The 13,337-nt window shown below is 48.0% G+C and overlaps 11 non-coding genes across 11 annotated transcripts; all 11 read left to right on the forward strand.

Moving 5' to 3' along the window:
• Positions 1-105: 105 nt before the first annotated feature.
• TRNAL-UAG (transfer RNA leucine (anticodon UAG)) lies at positions 106-187 on the forward strand. Its single transcript has one exon. It is a non-coding gene; the product is annotated as a tRNA-Leu (tRNA).
• Positions 188-1,331: 1,144 nt separating this feature from the next.
• Positions 1,332-1,413, forward strand: TRNAL-UAG (transfer RNA leucine (anticodon UAG)). The gene has a single exon. It is a non-coding gene; the product is annotated as a tRNA-Leu (tRNA).
• A 1,144-nt stretch (positions 1,414-2,557) lies between these two features.
• Positions 2,558-2,639, forward strand: TRNAL-UAG (transfer RNA leucine (anticodon UAG)). Its single transcript has one exon. It is a non-coding gene; the product is annotated as a tRNA-Leu (tRNA).
• Positions 2,640-3,783: 1,144 nt separating this feature from the next.
• On the forward strand, positions 3,784-3,865 carry TRNAL-UAG (transfer RNA leucine (anticodon UAG)). Its single transcript has one exon. It is a non-coding gene; the product is annotated as a tRNA-Leu (tRNA).
• Positions 3,866-5,009: 1,144 nt separating this feature from the next.
• TRNAL-UAG (transfer RNA leucine (anticodon UAG)) lies at positions 5,010-5,091 on the forward strand. The gene has a single exon. It is a non-coding gene; the product is annotated as a tRNA-Leu (tRNA).
• Positions 5,092-6,235: 1,144 nt separating this feature from the next.
• TRNAL-UAG (transfer RNA leucine (anticodon UAG)) lies at positions 6,236-6,317 on the forward strand. The gene has a single exon. It is a non-coding gene; the product is annotated as a tRNA-Leu (tRNA).
• Positions 6,318-7,461: 1,144 nt separating this feature from the next.
• Positions 7,462-7,543, forward strand: TRNAL-UAG (transfer RNA leucine (anticodon UAG)). The gene has a single exon. It is a non-coding gene; the product is annotated as a tRNA-Leu (tRNA).
• Positions 7,544-8,687: 1,144 nt separating this feature from the next.
• On the forward strand, positions 8,688-8,769 carry TRNAL-UAG (transfer RNA leucine (anticodon UAG)). The gene has a single exon. It is a non-coding gene; the product is annotated as a tRNA-Leu (tRNA).
• A 1,144-nt stretch (positions 8,770-9,913) lies between these two features.
• Positions 9,914-9,995, forward strand: TRNAL-UAG (transfer RNA leucine (anticodon UAG)). Its single transcript has one exon. It is a non-coding gene; the product is annotated as a tRNA-Leu (tRNA).
• Positions 9,996-11,139: 1,144 nt separating this feature from the next.
• TRNAL-UAG (transfer RNA leucine (anticodon UAG)) lies at positions 11,140-11,221 on the forward strand. The gene has a single exon. It is a non-coding gene; the product is annotated as a tRNA-Leu (tRNA).
• Positions 11,222-12,365: 1,144 nt separating this feature from the next.
• TRNAL-UAG (transfer RNA leucine (anticodon UAG)) lies at positions 12,366-12,447 on the forward strand. Its single transcript has one exon. It is a non-coding gene; the product is annotated as a tRNA-Leu (tRNA).
• Positions 12,448-13,337: the final 890 nt, after the last annotated feature.

Genomic DNA, 13,337 nt, shown 5'->3' on the forward strand with positions numbered 1-13,337 from the left:
AATTCAATCCAAGTTCATGCTTTGCTTTGATTTTGAATTAATGGCCAAACCAGCCAATCCCTAAAAAAATACAGGTCTCAGAGGCTCTCGTTTCAGTACCAGCAGGGTAGCGTGGCCGAGCGGTCTAAGGCGCTGGATTTAGGCTCCAGTCTCTTTGGAGGCGTGGGTTCGAATCCCACCGCTGCCAATAGCTGTTTCTTTTTTATCTTCATGCCACGTGTACAGACAGGACAATTGGGAGCCAGGGAATGGCATGTGTTTATGAATTCTTGCTTTTCTGAACACCCAGACTGAAAGCACACATCTGACTCGTGTGCGTTTTCACCAAAAAAGGGTAAAGCATAAATCACTGTTCACTGAAAACGGACATGCGTTCACGATCCTGTCAATAAACACGTGCTTGGCAGGGCCACAAATCTGCCGACACGATGCCCTAATGAATGCACATCTCTTTGCCTTGGTAGTTGCTCCTTTTTGCAGCGCCTTTTCCTGCTGCATCACAAAAACTCAGTTCAAGACACTTGGCTCCATCCAGTGGAGCTCCTATGCCCAGCTTAGAAACCCCCAGGCACGAGATTGCAAGGTCCCTGGTAATTCTCCCACTCCTGGACACGTCGGAACCAAGTTTCGTATGCACTAGCAGCGAGAACAAAATCCCACATGTGAGGACAATAGGCGTCTTTCATTTAGGGCTAGTGTTAGGCTAAGAGTTTGCAGTAGCTCCTTGGGTCGAGTTAGGGGTCGAATGAGACAAAGCTAAGATTTGCGTTACGGCTGGGGTTGGTCCAGTAAGGATCCCACACACCATGGACCATCGGCGGAGGCCCCGGGTAGGCTTACACTGCGGGCTAATGGTGGACTTCTTTAAAAACGTGAGCACTAAATGGGGCGGGATGTTGACTGAAAGAATGCAGCTAGCTACAGAAATATGCAGAAATAAAGAAAAACACATCTCATTGCATGCCTTTAAAGAGCTTACTCTCCCTACCGGCAATGTTCCTGAACCTTCGCTTCCCAAACATTTTTAGAACCAAAAAAAACCTAGAAAAGATCTGACCTCCCTCACCGGGAATTGAACTCAAGACTGCTGGATGGAGGGGTGCTGACATTGACCACTAGGCTACCAGACTGCTGTTGAACAGAGCACTCCCGAAAGGTGACATTTCAATTTCAGGCTGACAAGTGTGCTTTATTGTTCAGTTCGGGCTTTGCACAGCCAGTGCTAGAATTCAATCCAAGTTCATGCTTTGCTTTGATTTTGAATTAATGGCCAAACCAGCCAATCCCTAAAAAAATACAGGTCTCAGAGGCTCTCGTTTCAGTACCAGCAGGGTAGCGTGGCCGAGCGGTCTAAGGCGCTGGATTTAGGCTCCAGTCTCTTTGGAGGCGTGGGTTCGAATCCCACCGCTGCCAATAGCTGTTTCTTTTTTATCTTCATGCCACGTGTACAGACAGGACAATTGGGAGCCAGGGAATGGCATGTGTTTATGAATTCTTGCTTTTCTGAACACCCAGACTGAAAGCACACATCTGACTCGTGTGCGTTTTCACCAAAAAAGGGTAAAGCATAAATCACTGTTCACTGAAAACGGACATGCGTTCACGATCCTGTCAATAAACACGTGCTTGGCAGGGCCACAAATCTGCCGACACGATGCCCTAATGAATGCACATCTCTTTGCCTTGGTAGTTGCTCCTTTTTGCAGCGCCTTTTCCTGCTGCATCACAAAAACTCAGTTCAAGACACTTGGCTCCATCCAGTGGAGCTCCTATGCCCAGCTTAGAAACCCCCAGGCACGAGATTGCAAGGTCCCTGGTAATTCTCCCACTCCTGGACACGTCGGAACCAAGTTTCGTATGCACTAGCAGCGAGAACAAAATCCCACATGTGAGGACAATAGGCGTCTTTCATTTAGGGCTAGTGTTAGGCTAAGAGTTTGCAGTAGCTCCTTGGGTCGAGTTAGGGGTCGAATGAGACAAAGCTAAGATTTGCGTTACGGCTGGGGTTGGTCCAGTAAGGATCCCACACACCATGGACCATCGGCGGAGGCCCCGGGTAGGCTTACACTGCGGGCTAATGGTGGACTTCTTTAAAAACGTGAGCACTAAATGGGGCGGGATGTTGACTGAAAGAATGCAGCTAGCTACAGAAATATGCAGAAATAAAGAAAAACACATCTCATTGCATGCCTTTAAAGAGCTTACTCTCCCTACCGGCAATGTTCCTGAACCTTCGCTTCCCAAACATTTTTAGAACCAAAAAAAACCTAGAAAAGATCTGACCTCCCTCACCGGGAATTGAACTCAAGACTGCTGGATGGAGGGGTGCTGACATTGACCACTAGGCTACCAGACTGCTGTTGAACAGAGCACTCCCGAAAGGTGACATTTCAATTTCAGGCTGACAAGTGTGCTTTATTGTTCAGTTCGGGCTTTGCACAGCCAGTGCTAGAATTCAATCCAAGTTCATGCTTTGCTTTGATTTTGAATTAATGGCCAAACCAGCCAATCCCTAAAAAAATACAGGTCTCAGAGGCTCTCGTTTCAGTACCAGCAGGGTAGCGTGGCCGAGCGGTCTAAGGCGCTGGATTTAGGCTCCAGTCTCTTTGGAGGCGTGGGTTCGAATCCCACCGCTGCCAATAGCTGTTTCTTTTTTATCTTCATGCCACGTGTACAGACAGGACAATTGGGAGCCAGGGAATGGCATGTGTTTATGAATTCTTGCTTTTCTGAACACCCAGACTGAAAGCACACATCTGACTCGTGTGCGTTTTCACCAAAAAAGGGTAAAGCATAAATCACTGTTCACTGAAAACGGACATGCGTTCACGATCCTGTCAATAAACACGTGCTTGGCAGGGCCACAAATCTGCCGACACGATGCCCTAATGAATGCACATCTCTTTGCCTTGGTAGTTGCTCCTTTTTGCAGCGCCTTTTCCTGCTGCATCACAAAAACTCAGTTCAAGACACTTGGCTCCATCCAGTGGAGCTCCTATGCCCAGCTTAGAAACCCCCAGGCACGAGATTGCAAGGTCCCTGGTAATTCTCCCACTCCTGGACACGTCGGAACCAAGTTTCGTATGCACTAGCAGCGAGAACAAAATCCCACATGTGAGGACAATAGGCGTCTTTCATTTAGGGCTAGTGTTAGGCTAAGAGTTTGCAGTAGCTCCTTGGGTCGAGTTAGGGGTCGAATGAGACAAAGCTAAGATTTGCGTTACGGCTGGGGTTGGTCCAGTAAGGATCCCACACACCATGGACCATCGGCGGAGGCCCCGGGTAGGCTTACACTGCGGGCTAATGGTGGACTTCTTTAAAAACGTGAGCACTAAATGGGGCGGGATGTTGACTGAAAGAATGCAGCTAGCTACAGAAATATGCAGAAATAAAGAAAAACACATCTCATTGCATGCCTTTAAAGAGCTTACTCTCCCTACCGGCAATGTTCCTGAACCTTCGCTTCCCAAACATTTTTAGAACCAAAAAAAACCTAGAAAAGATCTGACCTCCCTCACCGGGAATTGAACTCAAGACTGCTGGATGGAGGGGTGCTGACATTGACCACTAGGCTACCAGACTGCTGTCGAACAGAGCACTCCCGAAAGGTGACATTTCAATTTCAGGCTGACAAGTGTGCTTTATTGTTCAGTTCGGGCTTTGCACAGCCAGTGCTAGAATTCAATCCAAGTTCATGCTTTGCTTTGATTTTGAATTAATGGCCAAACCAGCCAATCCCTAAAAAAATACAGGTCTCAGAGGCTCTCGTTTCAGTACCAGCAGGGTAGCGTGGCCGAGCGGTCTAAGGCGCTGGATTTAGGCTCCAGTCTCTTTGGAGGCGTGGGTTCGAATCCCACCGCTGCCAATAGCTGTTTCTTTTTTATCTTCATGCCACGTGTACAGACAGGACAATTGGGAGCCAGGGAATGGCATGTGTTTATGAATTCTTGCTTTTCTGAACACCCAGACTGAAAGCACACATCTGACTCGTGTGCGTTTTCACCAAAAAAGGGTAAAGCATAAATCACTGTTCACTGAAAACGGACATGCGTTCACGATCCTGTCAATAAACACGTGCTTGGCAGGGCCACAAATCTGCCGACACGATGCCCTAATGAATGCACATCTCTTTGCCTTGGTAGTTGCTCCTTTTTGCAGCGCCTTTTCCTGCTGCATCACAAAAACTCAGTTCAAGACACTTGGCTCCATCCAGTGGAGCTCCTATGCCCAGCTTAGAAACCCCCAGGCACGAGATTGCAAGGTCCCTGGTAATTCTCCCACTCCTGGACACGTCGGAACCAAGTTTCGTATGCACTAGCAGCGAGAACAAAATCCCACATGTGAGGACAATAGGCGTCTTTCATTTAGGGCTAGTGTTAGGCTAAGAGTTTGCAGTAGCTCCTTGGGTCGAGTTAGGGGTCGAATGAGACAAAGCTAAGATTTGCGTTACGGCTGGGGTTGGTCCAGTAAGGATCCCACACACCATGGACCATCGGCGGAGGCCCCGGGTAGGCTTACACTGCGGGCTAATGGTGGACTTCTTTAAAAACGTGAGCACTAAATGGGGCGGGATGTTGACTGAAAGAATGCAGCTAGCTACAGAAATATGCAGAAATAAAGAAAAACACATCTCATTGCATGCCTTTAAAGAGCTTACTCTCCCTACCGGCAATGTTCCTGAACCTTCGCTTCCCAAACATTTTTAGAACCAAAAAAAACCTAGAAAAGATCTGACCTCCCTCACCGGGAATTGAACTCAAGACTGCTGGATGGAGGGGTGCTGACATTGACCACTAGGCTACCAGACTGCTGTCGAACAGAGCACTCCCGAAAGGTGACATTTCAATTTCAGGCTGACAAGTGTGCTTTATTGTTCAGTTCGGGCTTTGCACAGCCAGTGCTAGAATTCAATCCAAGTTCATGCTTTGCTTTGATTTTGAATTAATGGCCAAACCAGCCAATCCCTAAAAAAATACAGGTCTCAGAGGCTCTCGTTTCAGTACCAGCAGGGTAGCGTGGCCGAGCGGTCTAAGGCGCTGGATTTAGGCTCCAGTCTCTTTGGAGGCGTGGGTTCGAATCCCACCGCTGCCAATAGCTGTTTCTTTTTTATCTTCATGCCACGTGTACAGACAGGACAATTGGGAGCCAGGGAATGGCATGTGTTTATGAATTCTTGCTTTTCTGAACACCCAGACTGAAAGCACACATCTGACTCGTGTGCGTTTTCACCAAAAAAGGGTAAAGCATAAATCACTGTTCACTGAAAACGGACATGCGTTCACGATCCTGTCAATAAACACGTGCTTGGCAGGGCCACAAATCTGCCGACACGATGCCCTAATGAATGCACATCTCTTTGCCTTGGTAGTTGCTCCTTTTTGCAGCGCCTTTTCCTGCTGCATCACAAAAACTCAGTTCAAGACACTTGGCTCCATCCAGTGGAGCTCCTATGCCCAGCTTAGAAACCCCCAGGCACGAGATTGCAAGGTCCCTGGTAATTCTCCCACTCCTGGACACGTCGGAACCAAGTTTCGTATGCACTAGCAGCGAGAACAAAATCCCACATGTGAGGACAATAGGCGTCTTTCATTTAGGGCTAGTGTTAGGCTAAGAGTTTGCAGTAGCTCCTTGGGTCGAGTTAGGGGTCGAATGAGACAAAGCTAAGATTTGCGTTACGGCTGGGGTTGGTCCAGTAAGGATCCCACACACCATGGACCATCGGCGGAGGCCCCGGGTAGGCTTACACTGCGGGCTAATGGTGGACTTCTTTAAAAACGTGAGCACTAAATGGGGCGGGATGTTGACTGAAAGAATGCAGCTAGCTACAGAAATATGCAGAAATAAAGAAAAACACATCTCATTGCATGCCTTTAAAGAGCTTACTCTCCCTACCGGCAATGTTCCTGAACCTTCGCTTCCCAAACATTTTTAGAACCAAAAAAAACCTAGAAAAGATCTGACCTCCCTCACCGGGAATTGAACTCAAGACTGCTGGATGGAGGGGTGCTGACATTGACCACTAGGCTACCAGACTGCTGTCGAACAGAGCACTCCCGAAAGGTGACATTTCAATTTCAGGCTGACAAGTGTGCTTTATTGTTCAGTTCGGGCTTTGCACAGCCAGTGCTAGAATTCAATCCAAGTTCATGCTTTGCTTTGATTTTGAATTAATGGCCAAACCAGCCAATCCCTAAAAAAATACAGGTCTCAGAGGCTCTCGTTTCAGTACCAGCAGGGTAGCGTGGCCGAGCGGTCTAAGGCGCTGGATTTAGGCTCCAGTCTCTTTGGAGGCGTGGGTTCGAATCCCACCGCTGCCAATAGCTGTTTCTTTTTTATCTTCATGCCACGTGTACAGACAGGACAATTGGGAGCCAGGGAATGGCATGTGTTTATGAATTCTTGCTTTTCTGAACACCCAGACTGAAAGCACACATCTGACTCGTGTGCGTTTTCACCAAAAAAGGGTAAAGCATAAATCACTGTTCACTGAAAACGGACATGCGTTCACGATCCTGTCAATAAACACGTGCTTGGCAGGGCCACAAATCTGCCGACACGATGCCCTAATGAATGCACATCTCTTTGCCTTGGTAGTTGCTCCTTTTTGCAGCGCCTTTTCCTGCTGCATCACAAAAACTCAGTTCAAGACACTTGGCTCCATCCAGTGGAGCTCCTATGCCCAGCTTAGAAACCCCCAGGCACGAGATTGCAAGGTCCCTGGTAATTCTCCCACTCCTGGACACGTCGGAACCAAGTTTCGTATGCACTAGCAGCGAGAACAAAATCCCACATGTGAGGACAATAGGCGTCTTTCATTTAGGGCTAGTGTTAGGCTAAGAGTTTGCAGTAGCTCCTTGGGTCGAGTTAGGGGTCGAATGAGACAAAGCTAAGATTTGCGTTACGGCTGGGGTTGGTCCAGTAAGGATCCCACACACCATGGACCATCGGCGGAGGCCCCGGGTAGGCTTACACTGCGGGCTAATGGTGGACTTCTTTAAAAACGTGAGCACTAAATGGGGCGGGATGTTGACTGAAAGAATGCAGCTAGCTACAGAAATATGCAGAAATAAAGAAAAACACATCTCATTGCATGCCTTTAAAGAGCTTACTCTCCCTACCGGCAATGTTCCTGAACCTTCGCTTCCCAAACATTTTTAGAACCAAAAAAAACCTAGAAAAGATCTGACCTCCCTCACCGGGAATTGAACTCAAGACTGCTGGATGGAGGGGTGCTGACATTGACCACTAGGCTACCAGACTGCTGTCGAACAGAGCACTCCCGAAAGGTGACATTTCAATTTCAGGCTGACAAGTGTGCTTTATTGTTCAGTTCGGGCTTTGCACAGCCAGTGCTAGAATTCAATCCAAGTTCATGCTTTGCTTTGATTTTGAATTAATGGCCAAACCAGCCAATCCCTAAAAAAATACAGGTCTCAGAGGCTCTCGTTTCAGTACCAGCAGGGTAGCGTGGCCGAGCGGTCTAAGGCGCTGGATTTAGGCTCCAGTCTCTTTGGAGGCGTGGGTTCGAATCCCACCGCTGCCAATAGCTGTTTCTTTTTTATCTTCATGCCACGTGTACAGACAGGACAATTGGGAGCCAGGGAATGGCATGTGTTTATGAATTCTTGCTTTTCTGAACACCCAGACTGAAAGCACACATCTGACTCGTGTGCGTTTTCACCAAAAAAGGGTAAAGCATAAATCACTGTTCACTGAAAACGGACATGCGTTCACGATCCTGTCAATAAACACGTGCTTGGCAGGGCCACAAATCTGCCGACACGATGCCCTAATGAATGCACATCTCTTTGCCTTGGTAGTTGCTCCTTTTTGCAGCGCCTTTTCCTGCTGCATCACAAAAACTCAGTTCAAGACACTTGGCTCCATCCAGTGGAGCTCCTATGCCCAGCTTAGAAACCCCCAGGCACGAGATTGCAAGGTCCCTGGTAATTCTCCCACTCCTGGACACGTCGGAACCAAGTTTCGTATGCACTAGCAGCGAGAACAAAATCCCACATGTGAGGACAATAGGCGTCTTTCATTTAGGGCTAGTGTTAGGCTAAGAGTTTGCAGTAGCTCCTTGGGTCGAGTTAGGGGTCGAATGAGACAAAGCTAAGATTTGCGTTACGGCTGGGGTTGGTCCAGTAAGGATCCCACACACCATGGACCATCGGCGGAGGCCCCGGGTAGGCTTACACTGCGGGCTAATGGTGGACTTCTTTAAAAACGTGAGCACTAAATGGGGCGGGATGTTGACTGAAAGAATGCAGCTAGCTACAGAAATATGCAGAAATAAAGAAAAACACATCTCATTGCATGCCTTTAAAGAGCTTACTCTCCCTACCGGCAATGTTCCTGAACCTTCGCTTCCCAAACATTTTTAGAACCAAAAAAAACCTAGAAAAGATCTGACCTCCCTCACCGGGAATTGAACTCAAGACTGCTGGATGGAGGGGTGCTGACATTGACCACTAGGCTACCAGACTGCTGTCGAACAGAGCACTCCCGAAAGGTGACATTTCAATTTCAGGCTGACAAGTGTGCTTTATTGTTCAGTTCGGGCTTTGCACAGCCAGTGCTAGAATTCAATCCAAGTTCATGCTTTGCTTTGATTTTGAATTAATGGCCAAACCAGCCAATCCCTAAAAAAATACAGGTCTCAGAGGCTCTCGTTTCAGTACCAGCAGGGTAGCGTGGCCGAGCGGTCTAAGGCGCTGGATTTAGGCTCCAGTCTCTTTGGAGGCGTGGGTTCGAATCCCACCGCTGCCAATAGCTGTTTCTTTTTTATCTTCATGCCACGTGTACAGACAGGACAATTGGGAGCCAGGGAATGGCATGTGTTTATGAATTCTTGCTTTTCTGAACACCCAGACTGAAAGCACACATCTGACTCGTGTGCGTTTTCACCAAAAAAGGGTAAAGCATAAATCACTGTTCACTGAAAACGGACATGCGTTCACGATCCTGTCAATAAACACGTGCTTGGCAGGGCCACAAATCTGCCGACACGATGCCCTAATGAATGCACATCTCTTTGCCTTGGTAGTTGCTCCTTTTTGCAGCGCCTTTTCCTGCTGCATCACAAAAACTCAGTTCAAGACACTTGGCTCCATCCAGTGGAGCTCCTATGCCCAGCTTAGAAACCCCCAGGCACGAGATTGCAAGGTCCCTGGTAATTCTCCCACTCCTGGACACGTCGGAACCAAGTTTCGTATGCACTAGCAGCGAGAACAAAATCCCACATGTGAGGACAATAGGCGTCTTTCATTTAGGGCTAGTGTTAGGCTAAGAGTTTGCAGTAGCTCCTTGGGTCGAGTTAGGGGTCGAATGAGACAAAGCTAAGATTTGCGTTACGGCTGGGGTTGGTCCAGTAAGGATCCCACACACCATGGACCATCGGCGGAGGCCCCGGGTAGGCTTACACTGCGGGCTAATGGTGGACTTCTTTAAAAACGTGAGCACTAAATGGGGCGGGATGTTGACTGAAAGAATGCAGCTAGCTACAGAAATATGCAGAAATAAAGAAAAACACATCTCATTGCATGCCTTTAAAGAGCTTACTCTCCCTACCGGCAATGTTCCTGAACCTTCGCTTCCCAAACATTTTTAGAACCAAAAAAAACCTAGAAAAGATCTGACCTCCCTCACCGGGAATTGAACTCAAGACTGCTGGATGGAGGGGTGCTGACATTGACCACTAGGCTACCAGACTGCTGTTGAACAGAGCACTCCCGAAAGGTGACATTTCAATTTCAGGCTGACAAGTGTGCTTTATTGTTCAGTTCGGGCTTTGCACAGCCAGTGCTAGAATTCAATCCAAGTTCATGCTTTGCTTTGATTTTGAATTAATGGCCAAACCAGCCAATCCCTAAAAAAATACAGGTCTCAGAGGCTCTCGTTTCAGTACCAGCAGGGTAGCGTGGCCGAGCGGTCTAAGGCGCTGGATTTAGGCTCCAGTCTCTTTGGAGGCGTGGGTTCGAATCCCACCGCTGCCAATAGCTGTTTCTTTTTTATCTTCATGCCACGTGTACAGACAGGACAATTGGGAGCCAGGGAATGGCATGTGTTTATGAATTCTTGCTTTTCTGAACACCCAGACTGAAAGCACACATCTGACTCGTGTGCGTTTTCACCAAAAAAGGGTAAAGCATAAATCACTGTTCACTGAAAACGGACATGCGTTCACGATCCTGTCAATAAACACGTGCTTGGCAGGGCCACAAATCTGCCGACACGATGCCCTAATGAATGCACATCTCTTTGCCTTGGTAGTTGCTCCTTTTTGCAGCGCCTTTTCCTGCTGCATCACAAAAACTCAGTTCAAGACACTTGGCTCCATCCAGTGGAGCTCCTATGCCCAGCTTAGAAACCCCCAGGCACGAGATTGCAAGGTCCCTGGTAATTCTCCCACTCCTGGACACGTCGGAACCAAGTTTCGTATGCACTAGCAGCGAGAACAAAATCCCACATGTGAGGACAATAGGCGTCTTTCATTTAGGGCTAGTGTTAGGCTAAGAGTTTGCAGTAGCTCCTTGGGTCGAGTTAGGGGTCGAATGAGACAAAGCTAAGATTTGCGTTACGGCTGGGGTTGGTCCAGTAAGGATCCCACACACCATGGACCATCGGCGGAGGCCCCGGGTAGGCTTACACTGCGGGCTAATGGTGGACTTCTTTAAAAACGTGAGCACTAAATGGGGCGGGATGTTGACTGAAAGAATGCAGCTAGCTACAGAAATATGCAGAAATAAAGAAAAACACATCTCATTGCATGCCTTTAAAGAGCTTACTCTCCCTACCGGCAATGTTCCTGAACCTTCGCTTCCCAAACATTTTTAGAACCAAAAAAAACCTAGAAAAGATCTGACCTCCCTCACCGGGAATTGAACTCAAGACTGCTGGATGGAGGGGTGCTGACATTGACCACTAGGCTACCAGACTGCTGTCGAACAGAGCACTCCCGAAAGGTGACATTTCAATTTCAGGCTGACAAGTGTGCTTTATTGTTCAGTTCGGGCTTTGCACAGCCAGTGCTAGAATTCAATCCAAGTTCATGCTTTGCTTTGATTTTGAATTAATGGCCAAACCAGCCAATCCCTAAAAAAATACAGGTCTCAGAGGCTCTCGTTTCAGTACCAGCAGGGTAGCGTGGCCGAGCGGTCTAAGGCGCTGGATTTAGGCTCCAGTCTCTTTGGAGGCGTGGGTTCGAATCCCACCGCTGCCAATAGCTGTTTCTTTTTTATCTTCATGCCACGTGTACAGACAGGACAATTGGGAGCCAGGGAATGGCATGTGTTTATGAATTCTTGCTTTTCTGAACACCCAGACTGAAAGCACACATCTGACTCGTGTGCGTTTTCACCAAAAAAGGGTAAAGCATAAATCACTGTTCACTGAAAACGGACATGCGTTCACGATCCTGTCAATAAACACGTGCTTGGCAGGGCCACAAATCTGCCGACACGATGCCCTAATGAATGCACATCTCTTTGCCTTGGTAGTTGCTCCTTTTTGCAGCGCCTTTTCCTGCTGCATCACAAAAACTCAGTTCAAGACACTTGGCTCCATCCAGTGGAGCTCCTATGCCCAGCTTAGAAACCCCCAGGCACGAGATTGCAAGGTCCCTGGTAATTCTCCCACTCCTGGACACGTCGGAACCAAGTTTCGTATGCACTAGCAGCGAGAACAAAATCCCACATGTGAGGACAATAGGCGTCTTTCATTTAGGGCTAGTGTTAGGCTAAGAGTTTGCAGTAGCTCCTTGGGTCGAGTTAGGGGTCGAATGAGACAAAGCTAAGATTTGCGTTACGGCTGGGGTTGGTCCAGTAAGGATCCCACACACCATGGACCATCGGCGGAGGCCCCGGGTAGGCTTACACTGCGGGCTAATGGTGGACTTCTTTAAAAACGTGAGCACTAAATGGGGCGGGATGTTGACTGAAAGAATGCAGCTAGCTACAGAAATATGCAGAAATAAAGAAAAACACATCTCATTGCATGCCTTTAAAGAGCTTACTCTCCCTACCGGCAATGTTCCTGAACCTTCGCTTCCCAAACATTTTTAGAACCAAAAAAAACCTAGAAAAGATCTGACCTCCCTCACCGGGAATTGAACTCAAGACTGCTGGATGGAGGGGTGCTGACATTGACCACTAGGCTACCAGACTGCTGTTGAACAGAGCACTCCCGAAAGGTGACATTTCAATTTCAGGCTGACAAGTGTGCTTTATTGTTCAGTTCGGGCTTTGCACAGCCAGTGCTAGAATTCAATCCAAGTTCATGCTTTGCTTTGATTTTGAATTAATGGCCAAACCAGCCAATCCCTAAAAAAATACAGGTCTCAGAGGCTCTCGTTTCAGTACCAGCAGGGTAGCGTGGCCGAGCGGTCTAAGGCGCTGGATTTAGGCTCCAGTCTCTTTGGAGGCGTGGGTTCGAATCCCACCGCTGCCAATAGCTGTTTCTTTTTTATCTTCATGCCACGTGTACAGACAGGACAATTGGGAGCCAGGGAATGGCATGTGTTTATGAATTCTTGCTTTTCTGAACACCCAGACTGAAAGCACACATCTGACTCGTGTGCGTTTTCACCAAAAAAGGGTAAAGCATAAATCACTGTTCACTGAAAACGGACATGCGTTCACGATCCTGTCAATAAACACGTGCTTGGCAGGGCCACAAATCTGCCGACACGATGCCCTAATGAATGCACATCTCTTTGCCTTGGTAGTTGCTCCTTTTTGCAGCGCCTTTTCCTGCTGCATCACAAAAACTCAGTTCAAGACACTTGGCTCCATCCAGTGGAGCTCCTATGCCCAGCTTAGAAACCCCCAGGCACGAGATTGCAAGGTCCCTGGTAATTCTCCCACTCCTGGACACGTCGGAACCAAGTTTCGTATGCACTAGCAGCGAGAACAAAATCCCACATGTGAGGACAATAGGCGTCTTTCATTTAGGGCTAGTGTTAGGCTAAGAGTTTGCAGTAGCTCCTTGGGTCGAGTTAGGGGTCGAATGAGACAAAGCTAAGATTTGCGTTACGGCTGGGGTTGGTCCAGTAAGGATCCCACACACCATGGACCATCGGCGGAGGCCCCGGGTAGGCTTACACTGCGGGCTAATGGTGGACTTCTTTAAAAACGTGAGCACTAAATGGGGCGGGATGTTGACTGAAAGAATGCAGCTAGCTACAGAAATATGCAGAAATAAAGAAAAACACATCTCATTGCATGCCTTTAAAGAGCTTACTCTCCCTACCGGCAATGTTCCTGAACCTTCGCTTCCCAAACATTTTTAGAACCAAAAAAAACCTAGAAAAGATCTGACCTCCCTCACCGGGAATTGAA

This window comes from Ambystoma mexicanum, chromosome 1p (genome assembly GCF_040938575.1).
Source record: "Ambystoma mexicanum isolate Mex_15411 chromosome 1p, UKY_AmexF1_1, whole genome shotgun sequence".
Taxonomy (NCBI): Eukaryota; Metazoa; Chordata; class Amphibia; order Caudata; family Ambystomatidae; genus Ambystoma; species Ambystoma mexicanum.